The sequence below is a fragment of the Trichosurus vulpecula genome, chromosome 2, assembly GCF_011100635.1.
Source record: "Trichosurus vulpecula isolate mTriVul1 chromosome 2, mTriVul1.pri, whole genome shotgun sequence".
NCBI classification, from domain to species: Eukaryota; Metazoa; Chordata; class Mammalia; order Diprotodontia; family Phalangeridae; genus Trichosurus; species Trichosurus vulpecula.
The window spans coordinates 223,309,898-223,324,783 of NC_050574.1; positions in this window are offsets into that span (position 1 = coordinate 223,309,898).

Here is a 14,886-nt window from a genome sequence, read left to right on the forward strand (position 1 = left end):
GGAATTAATGAAAAAAAAATACAAACTATATCATAAAGTGGTACTGGCTAAGAAATAGAGTGGTGGATCAATGGAATAGATTAGGTACAAAAGACGCAATAGTAAATTACAATAGTAACCTAGTGTTTGATAAACCCAAAGAACTCAGCTTCTGGGATAAGAACTCACTATTTGACAAAAAAAGAAACTGCTGGGAAAACTGGGAAACAATGTGGCAGAAACTACATACAGATCAACATCTTACATGATATACCAAGATAAGGTCAAAATGGATACATGATTAAGCACAAAGGGTGATACCATAGGCAAATTAGGAGATAAAGGAATAGTTTACCAGTCAGATCTATGGAGAAGGGAAGAGTTCATGACCAAAGAGAGACAGAGAGGATTATGAAATCAAAATGGATAATTTTGATTACATTAAATTGAAAAGTTTTTGCACAAACAAAACCAATGCAAACAAGATTAGAAGGAAAGCAGAAAGCTGGCAAACAATCTTTACAGCAAGTGTCTCTGATGAAGACCTCATTTCTCAAACATGTAGAGAACTGAGTCAATTTATAAGGGCACAAGCCATTACCCAATGGACAAATGGTCAAAGGATATAAATAGGCAGTTTTCAGATGAAGAAATCAAAGCTCTCTATAGTCATATGAAGAAATGCTCCAAACCACTATTGATTAAAGAAATGCAAATTTAAACAACTCTGAGTCACCACCTCACACCTATCAGATTGGTTAATATGACATAAAAGGAAAATAATAAATGTTGGAGAGAATGTAGGAAAATTGGGATACTAATACACTATTGATAGAGTTGTGATCCACCATTCTAGAGAGCAATTTGGAACTATGCCCAAAAGGCAATCAAATTGCACATTCCCTTTGGTCCAGCAATACCACTACTAGGTTTATATCCCAAAGAGATCATAAAAAGAGGAAAGAACCTACACATACAAAAATATTTATAGCAGCTCTTTTTGAAGTGGCAAAGAATTGGAAATTGAGGGAGTACCCATCAACTGGGGAATGGCTGAATGAGTTGTGATATGTGAATGTAATGGAAACTTATTGTGCTATAAGAAATGATGAGCAGGATGATTTCAGAAAAACCAAGAAAGACTTACATGAACTGACACGCAGTAAAGTAAGCAGAACCAGGAGGACATTGTACACAGTATCAGCAACACTGTGTGATGATCAACCATGAACAACTTAGCTCTTCTCAGAAGTACCATTAATGGGGTGCTTGTGCTTGGACCCTAATTATTTTTTTTTGCTTGGACCCTAATTCTAACAGCCTCTGCTTGGGTGCCTGTGCCTGAACCCCAATTCCAAAATCACATCCAGTTCTAAAATCACATCTCTCCCTAGCCTCAAAATACTGTCTCTCTAGCTCAAGGTCTGCATGCCCCAGCAACACACATCTCTACTCCTTTCACAGTAGGCAGCCCTGTGTACTGATAATTGGCTGTGCACTGGGTCATGACAATATTCACTACTTACTGATCTTACTGATACGTATCCTAGATATAGGCAAATGTATACTCTCTTACATTTATTTTGTCTAACAAGACATTTGATGAAAGCCACTTAGATTTTCCCAGTCAGCCCTGACCAGTAGTTAACTTAGTGATGTTTCACAGTCAAAACCACACCTCCTCCTAGTTCCCCCTTGGGCTATTTCCCAGTGAACTCTGGGTAATACGCCTGCGCAGTAGATACTAAAAGTACATGTTCCTTTAAGAACTGACCACCCCTTAACCACTCCCTAATCCCACCTCAAAACACCTAATTGACATCTTTCACCCCTAAATCTAGTATAAAAGCTCTCCCTACACCCCTCTGAGGTTGCAGTTTCCCTAAGAACTCTTGCTCACTGTAAAGCATAATAAATCTTTGCCACCTTGACTTAAAGAATGCTTGAGATGGTGAATTCATTCCAGACGGCCCAACCCTCTCCAGTACTTGGGTCCTTGAGGGACACTCCCCCTCAACTGAGAACCTCAGTCCTGGGACCTTTAGTTTTGAGATTCCTGAATCCCTGGTTTTTTCCCCCTCAACACAATGATCCAAGACAATTCCAAAGAACTCATAGTGGAAAAGGCTATCCACATCCAAAGAAAGAACTAATGGAGTCTCAATGCAGATCGAAGCATACTATTTTCACTTTTTTTTTTCATGATTCTTTTCTTTTGTTCCATTTCTTCTTTCACAACATGACTAATATGGAAATATGTTTTACATGATTACACATACATAATCTATATTAAATTGCTAATCATCTTAGGGAGGAGATGTAAGGGAGGGCAGGAGATAATTGGAACTCAAGTTTTTTTAAAAATAAATGCTAAAAATTGTCTTTATATGTAATTGGAAAAAATATTATTAAAAATGTCAAACAGCATAGAATTAAGGATAGATCCCTGAGACACTCCTTCAGAGACCTTCCTCCCAGGTATTATGAATCCATTAATAGCTAACTACTCTTAAGCTCTGGTCATTGAACTGGTTTTGAATACAACAAATCATCCTATTTTCCAAATAATTCCATCTTCCCAATAATAATAGCATGAGAGACTCTATCAATTGCTTTGCTGAAATCCAGGTAGCGTTGTTTATGGTATCCTTTTGATCAAATGTTGTAGCAACCCTGTCCAAAAAGGAAATTAATTTGGTCTGTCATGACCAGTTACCAGTAAAGTCATGCTGGCTCTTAATGATTTCTACTCCATTTTTCTCGATACCATTTGTTCAAGTGCTACACTCATTCTTAGAGTTTGACACTATGATAGATCATTGATCTCACTGACATCACTGGTGCAGATTCTTATGAATTCACATCTTCTTTTCCTGTGAATTCTTATCCATACTCTTCCATAAGTCCTTTATAGAAGATTTACCCAATGCACTAGAGGCCTTCCTCTAGTCTAGGTCTTTTAATATTTTGTAGATACCAGTAAAATATTCATATTACTTGTCATTCCTAACTCACTGTACATCACTACTCTACCTCCTTTTCTGCTCGTACATGTTGTTCTTCATGATATGTTGTCACTTCTAAAACTAATCTATTTTATATTGTTTATTTATTTCCCCCACTCTTTTATTATGTAGTGTTCCCTCTGGGCTATTCGTGTCTCAACTCAAACTCACAGGTTGAGTCCACAGAGAAGTGATTCCAAGATACTCCATAGGTTTGCATTCCTAAAACTATAGTTTGTAAATCACAACAGGTACACTTAACTTTAACATTCAGCCAGTGGACTCCTCAATTAGCTCAAAGCAAAGGCATCTATTAGATGACATTTTAAGAGCAATAGGAACAAAACATTGCCCCCCCCCCCAAAAAAAAAAACTTGGAGTTTTACTTTTTTACAATTACACACAGCATAAGTGGGAAGAAAGGTCACATATTTAGAATGAAAGTCACACTTTAAGGAACACTGAGCTAAGGCAATTCACATTGTCACTGCAGAAGTTAATGTTCTTTCTCTTCTCAGAAAAAGGCACAGTGAGCCATTAGTCCAGCCTAGCTCAACAAAGGGAGACCAAGAGGTCTATGGACACTAGGGTTGGGCCAGGAGTAGCATTCCAGGTCCAAAGAGAGGCAATGCACCAGAGTAAAAGGAAGTTCCAGATTCATGCTAGGGCACCACCAGACCCATTCTGGGATGTATGAACTGGCAGCTTTGTTGCCCACCACCCAGTTTCAAGTCAAAGATCCAGGGATGTTAAACAAGGGTACCTGCACATGGGGTAGCATTCCCTGACAGAGAGACACTGGGTGAGACACTGAGAAAGAACAGAAGCAAGCAGCAGCTATGTGGCTCGGACCCCAAGAGCACAGAGGGGTATCGAGCCCAGCCTACAAAGGAATACCTAGCACAGGTATCTCAGACCAAAGGAGAGCCTATCATTCTGCTGCTCTGAATCAACAGAGCTTTCCAGCTATCTGAGAGCAGCTGAGTCCAGTAGTATTCTTCTTTTGCTTAGACCCAAACCCAGGTCAGGAACTTGCGAAATTCAGACCAAGGGTGCAGCAGTCAGATTTAACCTGGATCAGACTACTTTGAGAACTTTGAAAGCTTGAAAGTCATCAGCTTGTCTCTGAGATCCTTAAATAACAATACTCAACACCCTAAGAAAGCAATAGGACCAGCCCAGACCTCCCCTCCAAAAGTATGACAAAACCCAGCCTTAATAGCACAACCCTAACATCAAGTCTGAAATTAGGAAATAGACTGGAAGAGTGAAAAAAAGAAGAGCTATTTTGATAGTTGGGAAGTTCAAGACACAAACCTAGGAGAAGAGAATGATTCCAAAACAACTACAAGCAAACTTCAGATTAAAATATAGCTTGGACAAAAATTCAACTAGGATTCCTGGAAGAGATGAAGCAATAGTTTAAAAAAGAGTTAAAATATTTTTACAAATGAAATGAGAACTCTTGAGGGAAAAACCTGAAGAAAAAAAAAAGAAAGCTATGGAAGAAAGAAATGGAAAGGGAATTAACAGCTTGGCACAGCTAGTACAAAACCTTATTCTAGTAATCAACTCCCTTAAAATTAAAATGGACCAAATAGAAAACAATGACTGTATGAGGCAACAAGAAGTACTAAAACAAAGTAAAAAGACTGAAAATGTAGAAGAAAATGTAAAGTATTTCATAGCAAAACAATTGACCTGGAAAACAGATGGAAGATAAAAAAAATGTGAGAAATCATTAGACTCTCTGAGCACCATTATCACCACCACCCTCCAAAAGCCTAGATAGCCTATTTCGAGAATGAAGTGAACAGAATCAGAAGAACAATCTATACAATGAAAACAATGAAAAAGGTAAACAGCTTTGAAAAATTTAGGAACTTTTATCAGCATATAATGACCAGCCATGATACCAGAGGACTAATGAAATGGAACTTGCTACCCAACTCCTCATAGTGAGGTGAAAGATCAAAGGACAGAATGAGAAGTGTTTTATTGGACGTAGCTAATGTGGAAATTTGTTTTAATTGACTATACATGTTTGTAATATGTTTTGTTTTTCTTTTCAGTTGAGGGGAGGGTTAGGGATGTGAGATTGACAAAGTAGATTTTTGCTGATTAAAAAAAATAAAACAAAATATTTTTTAAAAATACATTAATACTTTGCTCTCTCTGTTATCTTCTGTGATTACATCAGCTGGGGTGGGAGAAGGAGAATAAATTGATCAGGGTTATTTTCCTCTCCTCCCTTACTATAACAACAGGCACTACCAAACTTATGAGCAAGCTGAGTTATGCCTACAAAGAATGTTCCTACCCCTCACATGCCATGCCTCCACCACTCCCTCCCCAACCTTGACCCAGCCAATTTGTTTCCATATATCCCAGAAAATATATGTCAGACACTGGTAAGCATCAAGGATACAAAGAAAGGCAAAAACACTGTCCCTGCTCTCAAGGAGCTGACGTTCTAACAGGAGAGACTACATAGTCTCGGAGAAAAGATCCAGTCAGATGAGGGTTTGGGAAAGCCCTCTTGCGACAGATGGGATTTGAGTTGTCTTTAAGAAAATCAGGAAGGTATTCAAAGTTCAAGAAGATGGGAGGTGGAGGTGAGGAGGGATCAGCATTCCAGGCATGGGTGAAGGCCAGTGAAAAGACATGGAGTCAGGAGATGAGAGTTTTGTGCGAGGAACAGCAAAAAAACCATTACTGCTGGATCTTAGTGACAAATGGTGGGGTTTTGTATGTAAATACTCAAATGAGATCAGTCTAGATTTCAGATAAAAACTGAAATTTGGCTATTTACTGGAGCTGGGGATAAGCAAGAGCTCTGAGATTGAAAAAAAAAACAACAATAGACTGGGACACTGAGTGGAAATGAGGAGATGGTTTTGAAGCAGGGTACTAGTGCTGGGGATGCATCAAGCAGGAACATCAAAGAGATTTCCCATGCCCTTCTCCCTCCCATCCCCTGACACGTGCCAGTCCTGCTGTGCCTGAGCTCTGCCCTGGACCTGCCCTGGAATGAGGTAAAGCAGAGCCTGAGTAGGAAAGGCCCTCTAAGAGTCAGGAGAGTCAGGGACAGGGGTTGGGGGGAGAAGAGGGAGGAGAAAGGAAGCAAGGAAGAACAGTAGCAACAGCAAAGAGGCTCCTGTTTATAGAAGGGACGGGATAAGTTAGGAGTATGTAGTAAAAGACTGTATTTGTTAACCACTAATAGCTCAGGATGGCTGAAAAATCCTTCCATTATGTGCACTAACGAACACTACATAATATGTCTTCTTTCTAAGCCTTTTAATTTTGAATCATTATTCCAATGTCCTGACATTCAAATGTAGAATTTTTTGGTAATTTTAAAATCCCTCAAATTACTTACATGTGTTATAATTTGTAATTTTGGTAGCTGAGTAGGAAATTGGCTGTATTCCCAACATTTAGCACATAGTAGGCACTTGATAAGTGCTTGTTGACTGTTTCCTTCTGAAATGATTTTTTCTTGAAAATTTAGTAGTCTAATGTCCCCCCAGCAGTAGGTAAAATAACTTCATATGATTTCTTTTAGACCTGGCTTTCACTAAACTGGGAAGGGTCTTACACCACTTTAAAATACAATGATTTTCTACGTATCCAGAAGTCAAACTTCAGTCATCGAAAGCATTGTCCCCAAGGCCAGCAAATAAAATCCCCCCCCCAAAATACCAACCTACAACCCTTTCACCTTTGAGAAGAATGTTTGTCCCTCAGTGGGGAGCCATCCTTTGGGTAAATTGACTTAAAATTGCTTGTAAAGATAATACAGTAGAAGAGGACAGAGGACAGAAAAGCCCCTCCTTTTGGGTAGAGAGGTGACAGATTATAGTTTCAGAATGCTGGGCATACATAGTTGGTTGGTTTTAATTAATTGTTTTTCTTGGTTACAAGATATGTTTGGTTCATCACGTGTTAAGTACTAAATTAGGAATTAACTGTGGTTAAAAAAAGGAATTAACTATGTTAAAAAAGATATCAATAAAACTTTTTTTTTAATTAAATGAGGCAGCTGCCTAGAAGCACCACCTAAACACAGATGCCCAAGGAAGAAACTGAAAAACTCTGAAAGCCAAGCCGTTTAGTATAGATTCAAACAATTGTATATTCTTTGATAATTGTCATGCTATCACCCTATTCTGCCTGGGGGTAGCACTGTACAATAACTGATATTCATAGTTAAGGCCATGAATCATCAAGAAATGATTACGTCATGTTCAAAATATGTTCTCTTTAATGGACCCATTCATACATTCTGATGTTCTGTGTCCACTAGGGGAACGAAGGGAATAAGCATTTATTAAGCACCCACTATGTGTCAGGCACTTTACAAATATTTCATTTGATCTTCACAACAACCTTGCAAGGCAGGTGTTATTACTATCTCCATTTTACAGTTGAGGAAGCTGAGGCAAACAGAGGTTAAATGACTTGTTCAGAGTCACAGAACTAGTAAGGTAAAATTTGAACTCAGGTCTTCCAGAGCTTTTGCTTATCCCCAGCTCCAGTAAATAGCCAAATTTCAGTTTTTATCTGAAATCTAGACTGATTTCATTTGAGTATTTACATATAAAACCCCACCATTTGTCACTATGATCCAGCAGTAATGGTTTTTTTGCTGTTCCTCGCACAAAACTCTCATCTCCTGACTCCATGCCTTTTCACTGGCCTTCCTGACTCAGGACTTCCTGACTTCCTGTCAATGCTTTGTCCAATGAAGCAGCTGCCACATTTCTTAGCCTCATCTTGATCTTTCTCTTATGTAGACACTACTGTAGGGAGGTAGGGGTAAAGGTAAAGGGGGAATCAGAAATATGCCAATTAGATCTCTTGTTAACACCAGCTATGGTCACCATGCCAGATGTTAAAATTGCTTGAGAGGGATTGGGAAGCAGGGAGCTAACAAATACTGGTGCTTACCAGCTAAGCTTACCTGGCTAGGACTCTTTCCCATGTGCATACCCTCCTGCTTCCATAAGGCAAGGCTCAGAACACAAGGGATAAACCCAACCTTTCTGGGGATCTGCACCCCAACCAATCTCCCACAAGCCACTTGGGATCTATATCTTCATATTGCCCAGAGGTCTACTCCACACCCTCCACCACAATCACCTCAAATTCATACGCTGACTCAAAAACACCTAATACTGTACTCCCTCAGCTTCTACCCCGTCAGATTACTTAGTTATCCTTTCGTGCCCTCATCCAGAGACTAATCTCTGCTTCCACGTCTTCCATATACTCCATCCTCCACATACCCAAACTCTGCTTTTAGTACATTCCATGATAACACCCAAGGACTGGCTTTCAACCATACCTTCTCCAGTAGTTATCAGCATTGGAAGAATATTCTGATGCTCTTTTACAGCCCAGTGGGTAATTTGCTAAACGAAGAGTCCTTTTCACCTTAGTATAGAGTTGCTACTTCTTCAAGGCAAGGACATTTATAAAACATTTTCAAAAGATTTCCATTAAAATGGTTAAAATTAAAAGGATGTAGTGACACTAATTAAAGGAGGTAAGCTTTAATTATGTGTAATTTCACTTGAGTTCATTATCTGATGGTATCAGATAAATATGTCACTTCCATGATGCCCACATTTGGATAACAGGTCAATTTTGATCAATTTCATCTTATATTGATTATCAGACTAATTTCCTGTTTCAGAAATGAACAATTTACATGAATAAAAGAATTACAAATTGTTGATAGGAATTCTGTGTATTAATTAGTTATCCCTACTGTGATAAACACATGTTAGTGCTTAGCTACTCTGAAATAACATATGCCACATTGTCTAAGGGGAAAAACCATTTCCCTCATCTTAGGAAGTAGAAAAAGAATAGTTTTGACTAATATAATGTTATTAAATTTCTTCCTTATCATCTTCTGTTCTTTTTCTGGCAAGCTGTTACTTGATCAAATTAATGGTTGTCAATTAAGTAGCTAATCATGAGAAGAACAAGTGCTTTTACATCAGTGTCCCATAGTGTAGTTTACCAAGGTAATGAGCACTAAAATCAACTGTCTTTGATCCCTTTTTAGACTCACGTTGAAATAATGATTGTACAAAATCATACTTCCACATTTGTTCTCCAATCAATCAGATTTCTGATTTCACATTTGTTTGCCTGTCGTTTGTCAATAGGCATAGAAATACACTTTTCTGTTTCTTTTTTTGTTGTTGTTTGTTTTCGTTTGTGCTTACACCAACTGGTAACTTCCCATTCGGTATCATACTCAATACAAAATGATAGCTGATGATATCTGATGACTGATCTGACTGGCAGCTGTTTATCTAGTGGGTCTCATCAAAAGCATAGTAATTCGGTACTTGTGATCCTTACAGATAGGAGGTACTTCTGTCAATGCCTAGTCCTCTAACAGCATTCAGGAATTTGGTGTATGACTCATTCAAGCTCCCACCACATTGTTACTTATCTTTGTCTGTCTCACTAGAAGTATAACTCAGCCTCTGCTTGCTTGTTGTACTCCTTCTTTCTCTTACCAGCCTATTATACTAATCAAAAGCCTCTGCAAAAATGGATCATTACTTTAGGAAGAGGTTTAGTTGAATTAGATGAAAGGATAATAAAGTGCCAGCAACAGATACATGTATCTCAGAAGTAGCTACTCTGGCAATCATCTCAACCCTCCACAGGTGGAGCCTTGCTCTTGTAAGGGCAAGCAAAGTGGGACTTTTGTTGTCTTTTGTTTCAGAGTGCTTTTCAGCTCTAAGGCAATCAAGTGCCTTTGATTGAGTCTTGCCTTTGTAGTAAGGCCCACACCCTTTTGCTAGTTAGGTCTCCAGAGGTGTGAAGCCCTTGAGAGGCGTGAAGCACTGGGGCCCTGAAAAAGGGTATACATACCCGAAGGATAATCTAGAATCGAGGACTCACAACTGTGGGAGAAGAGCTTTTGCTTTGGGGCTCACTCATTGGAAAACTGTTCCTGTGATTTGGCCAGACTAGACTCTGGGCTTTGAAAACCCAGATGTCGGTGCTTCTCTTTCTGGTAACTATGTATGTATAGCTTTGGTCAGACAGCTAGAAGCCTGTCTGTTGACTTGTGTTATTTGCTCTGTTTTTTAATTTCTGTTTGTATTTGCTCTGATGTTCAGGGTGCTGACTTTTTCCCCTGAACTAAGTTAATGATATATGTATGTTTAATTAAAGTGAGATTGTAAACCCCTTACAGTTGCTTTCCTCAGAAAAGCAGATCGAAGAACTTGTGCTGGCAGCCCTCCTGTGTGCTAGTGTAATTGGCCTTACACAGACACAGTAGTGGCAAGTAGCATTGTTGCTACAACTCTCTAGCTGAAAAGTAGCCATTTCAAAAGAAATGGTGCATAATGCCCACTGGGGAGCAACAGAGACCCTCCACCAAGCAGGGAGAAGGTCCCAAGTGAGTAGCATGATGACATCGCTAGAAGATATCATGAGGCTTGTAGCATTGGAAGTAGGAATTGACCCTTTATGTATGTGCTCTGGGTATGTTTCTGCTCCATCCATGCTTTTCCATGTATACTCTGGTTACATGTGCTCCTTAGGTATGTGTCTTACACATGATCACTGTGGGCATCTGCACTTCTCACTAATGGTCTGGCTATTTGTGAGAGAGTATGATCAGGAAATGATCTATTACTTATCTTACTATCTTTCACTTAAGGGTTTGCTTTGACAAAACTATGATCTCTGATCGACTAGTAAAAGGAATCATACTTGTTGAGGCTTCTGTGCTGTAGTTTTGAGTGGATGTAGATCCATAGAATACTCTGGACTTGGGGCAGTATTTCTAGGGGCTTACATGGGAACCGGACCAAGGCACCAAGGGCTGCCTCTCTCTTATTCTTTGTGTCTGTATGTGTATGTACAGCAAGGATATGCACAGCATATACACAAAGAGGCCATCATCTCATTGTAAATCGTTTTTTATCATAGCATGACAGAAAATGATACCTTAAATGAAATTTTCAAGTCTTTCAAAATGATTTTTTTAAAAATGTGATCCACACCTATAATCCAGTGTGGGAACTCTCCCTCAAAATGTTGATCAGCAAATCATCTGTAATGTATAGTCTTAGAGGTTTTCCTAGAGAACTGGGAGTTTTAAATGACTTGCCTTTGGTCACACAGCTAGTGTGTATTAGGGGAAAGACTTGAAGTCCTGTCATCCTAACTGTATGCAGCAACAAAAGACTTACAAAGTACAGGTGCTTGGGACTTAGAGCGATCCGAATCTGGTCCTGGTACTTTGCCTTTCTCTCCTTTTCCTACATTCTCTCTTGGCAAGCTATCCACTATCATGATTCCAATTATCACGCTATACAGAGAACTCCCAAGTTTATATGTCCAATTGTAAACTCTCCTTAGAAACCAGGGCGCATTTCTGTGGTATAGGCATACTTGGATGTTCCATTTACACCTGAAATTCAACATGCACAAAATTAAACTCATTTTCTCCACCTCCAATCCTGGCCCTTAATTCTCCCACTCTTCAAATCACCAAGGAAGTCATCAGTGACTATTACCTCTTTCTCTCTCCTCAAATGAGATCACTTATCAAATCCTGTTGCTTTTGCCTCTGTTATAGTATTTCTTGCATCTGGCCTACACCACCCTCATATGGACCTTCCTTGTCTCTTGTCTAGTCTCATGTAATAGCCTCCCAGGTAGTTTCCCTGCCTCTAAATCTCTTATTTTTCCTATTGATCTTTCACACCATTGACACAATAACATTCCTAATGCCCAAGCCTGATCACATCCCCTCTTGTGCTCATTACCTCAAATATCCAAATAGATCTGTGATCTTATTAATGTAGAGGTTCCCTTCAGCCCTGCTGATTGACCATATCATTATCATCCTGTACCACTCTTCCCCCTGTCCTCCCATAAATTTGCCCCAAGGGTCCATTAAACATACTGGGGGCCTTCCTCAATTGCTCCTGACATTTAAGGAGATCAGTGGAGAACTAAGGCTATCAGATTTATCTCATCACATCACCAGACCATTAACCAGACATTTCCCTTAAGACATCTTTATTCCAGGTCTGCGTTGGTTTTCTTTTCTTTTTTTTTTTTGAGGTAATTTCATAATCTTCCATTGTTAATCTCTGTAAGATTTTTAGAAATGAGTTCACATCCTAAACCAGTATTACCAGTGACTGGCTCTCTCTTTGCTTGGTAATTGTCAAGTGTTTTCTGACTAATGTATTTTTAGGTTCTTTTGTGTCCTTGTTTTGGCAATTGATTTACATGGCTTAAACTATTTTTTCTTTGAAATAGTATTTTACTTTTTCCAATTATATGTAAAGACAATTTTTTTTGCTTTTGCAGGGGGGAAGGCAGGGCAATTGGGGTTAAGTGACTTGCCCAAGGTCACACAGCTAGTAAATGTGTCAAGTGTCTGAGGCTGGATTTGAACTCAGGTTCTCCTGACTCCAGGGCTGGTGCTCTACTCATTGAGTCACCTAGCTGCCCCTAAAGACAATTTTTAACATTCATTTTTAAATAAAATTTTGAGTTGCAAATCTTCTCCCTTCCTCCCTCCTTTCTCTCTCCCTAAGATGTTAATTAAGTACATTGCTTAAACTTCTATACGAAATGATCTGTGACTCTGTGCTTCTTGAGCTCAGCACCCATTTATCATTTTCAACAACTTATTTGAATAGGTCAAGATTGAATTGTTTTAATTGCATGCCCTATCCTTTTCTCATTTTTATTCTTTCATATAGTTTTATTCTAACTTTGATCTTTTCTCTAACAAGTTGGTGGTCCTACTGTGCACAGACAGCTGATTCAGGAATGATACCACATCAAGTGATGAATCATTTCCCATCTTTTAAGATATAATCAATGATATTATTTTGGGAAGTTTCTTGGTGCTCAGTACAATCAAAGCCCAATGATTTTTTCCCCTGAAGACATTGTTCATCATACATAGTCATGAGCTTTTTGTATCATCTACAAAAACTTAGCTTCTCTCATTCCTTATTCCTGATCCATATTTCCCAGCACATTTTTTAAACCATCATCTTCAATTTCTACATTTACAGTATTAGAGTATACATTGATTTAAGGGTCCTATTGAATTCTTCATAGAATTTCTCTCCATCCTTTACAAGAGATGTTGGTGAACAGACTGCAATTATTTTCATGGTTGTTCTTTTTGCAACTACTTACCATAACAGTGATAATAATCAAATATCTCATGCAATGTGACATTTCTTGTTGACTTTGGGTGCAGAGTAAAACCAAGTCTGTCAATTCTTTTACTTGCTTTTCTAAGAAGAGCCCATAAGCCACCATTTCCATTTAGCTGAAGTTTCTTTCTCTCTGATTTTGTTTATAGTGAGAATACCAACACTGATATGATTTAGTAGCATGGCCACTGAATGGTCACTGGACAAGGCTCTCACAATTTAGATAATCAATAGCTAAGTCAAACTTTATAGATGGTTTGAACAGGATATGCCGTTTAGAACCTCTGCCCCTTTTCCCCTAAGGCTGCCACTTTCATTGCAAAAGTAGAAAGGAGCCACACAGGACTGAGGGACACTTTAAAACTTTGTTGAATGTCACGAGTTACCATGGCCAAGAATTTCGTCATCAAGTAGCTAGCCTGATGGCCATGCTTAGCTAGACTGGTCCCCAGAAAGGAGCCTCAATCTGTTATATTATATTATATTTATTATAATTATATTTATATATTATATATATAATATTATATAATATAATATTATATTATATAATATTATATATATTATATTATATTTGCTTAGCTAGACTGGTCCCCAGAAAGGAGCCTCAATCTGTTATATTATATTATATTTATTATAATTATATTTAAAGATTTCCTAGTCTACTGATGGCACGTACCAGAGCCTTTAAGAGCCCAGGATCATCCACATTTTACTTGGAAGCATAAGGGTAAGACTTTGTAGAGAACCTCATTTTCTAAATAAGCACTAATTCCTCACCCTGGCATTTAAAGACCTCCATAATCAAAATTCAGTGCTCTCTATGTAATCTTATTTTGTACTATTCCCCTTTACACACGCTTACATTTCAATCTTACTGGACAATTTGCCATTCTTTCATCTCATTCTGTCCTCTCCTTTCTCCATGCATTTATATATGCCATCCTACGTGCATGAAAAAGACTCCCCCTGGTTCTCTTTCTGCTGAAATCCTATTTTTCCTTCAAGGTTCACCCAAGATACCACCTTCCCCATAAAGTCTCGCTTGATTCTCTCAGCTGAGAGTTACCCCACTTCCTTCAAATCTCTCATTCTACTTTGAGCTTTCCTATATACTTAATTGTATTTTAACATGTATTTATATATTGTGTATATATGTACATTTTATCTACTACACCACATAATTAGCTCTTTCAGATAGTGGACTATGTCATCTTTGTTTCCCCAGTGCTTTGCACATACAGCTGCCCCCAACAAATAGCATTTCATTTTGCAACTTCGTACACCATAAACCCCACCTTAAAATTTCTATGCCATGACAACATGGCAGTTATTCTAGTCACTAGAAAGCAACCCAACATTCTTGACTGTTCCTCTGCACAGCTTCAAATAATGCAATCTAGTTAGGGAATGTTGGGGAAACCGAAAAGGACTAACTAACTTGTCATAAAGAACTTAGAAATGGGGTGATTTGTGATTTGATCCATGAATACCGCAGGGTCCCTGAACACTATGAATAGCCACAAACTGAAGAATAGGACTTGTGTAAGTGAAGTGGGAAAAAGATGGCCATCATGCTTTGCTCTTCTAGTCCAGATGGTCAGATACTAATTATATTATCTTTCTTAGTAGTATCTTCAAATGGGTATGATCCAGAGAAATATATTTTA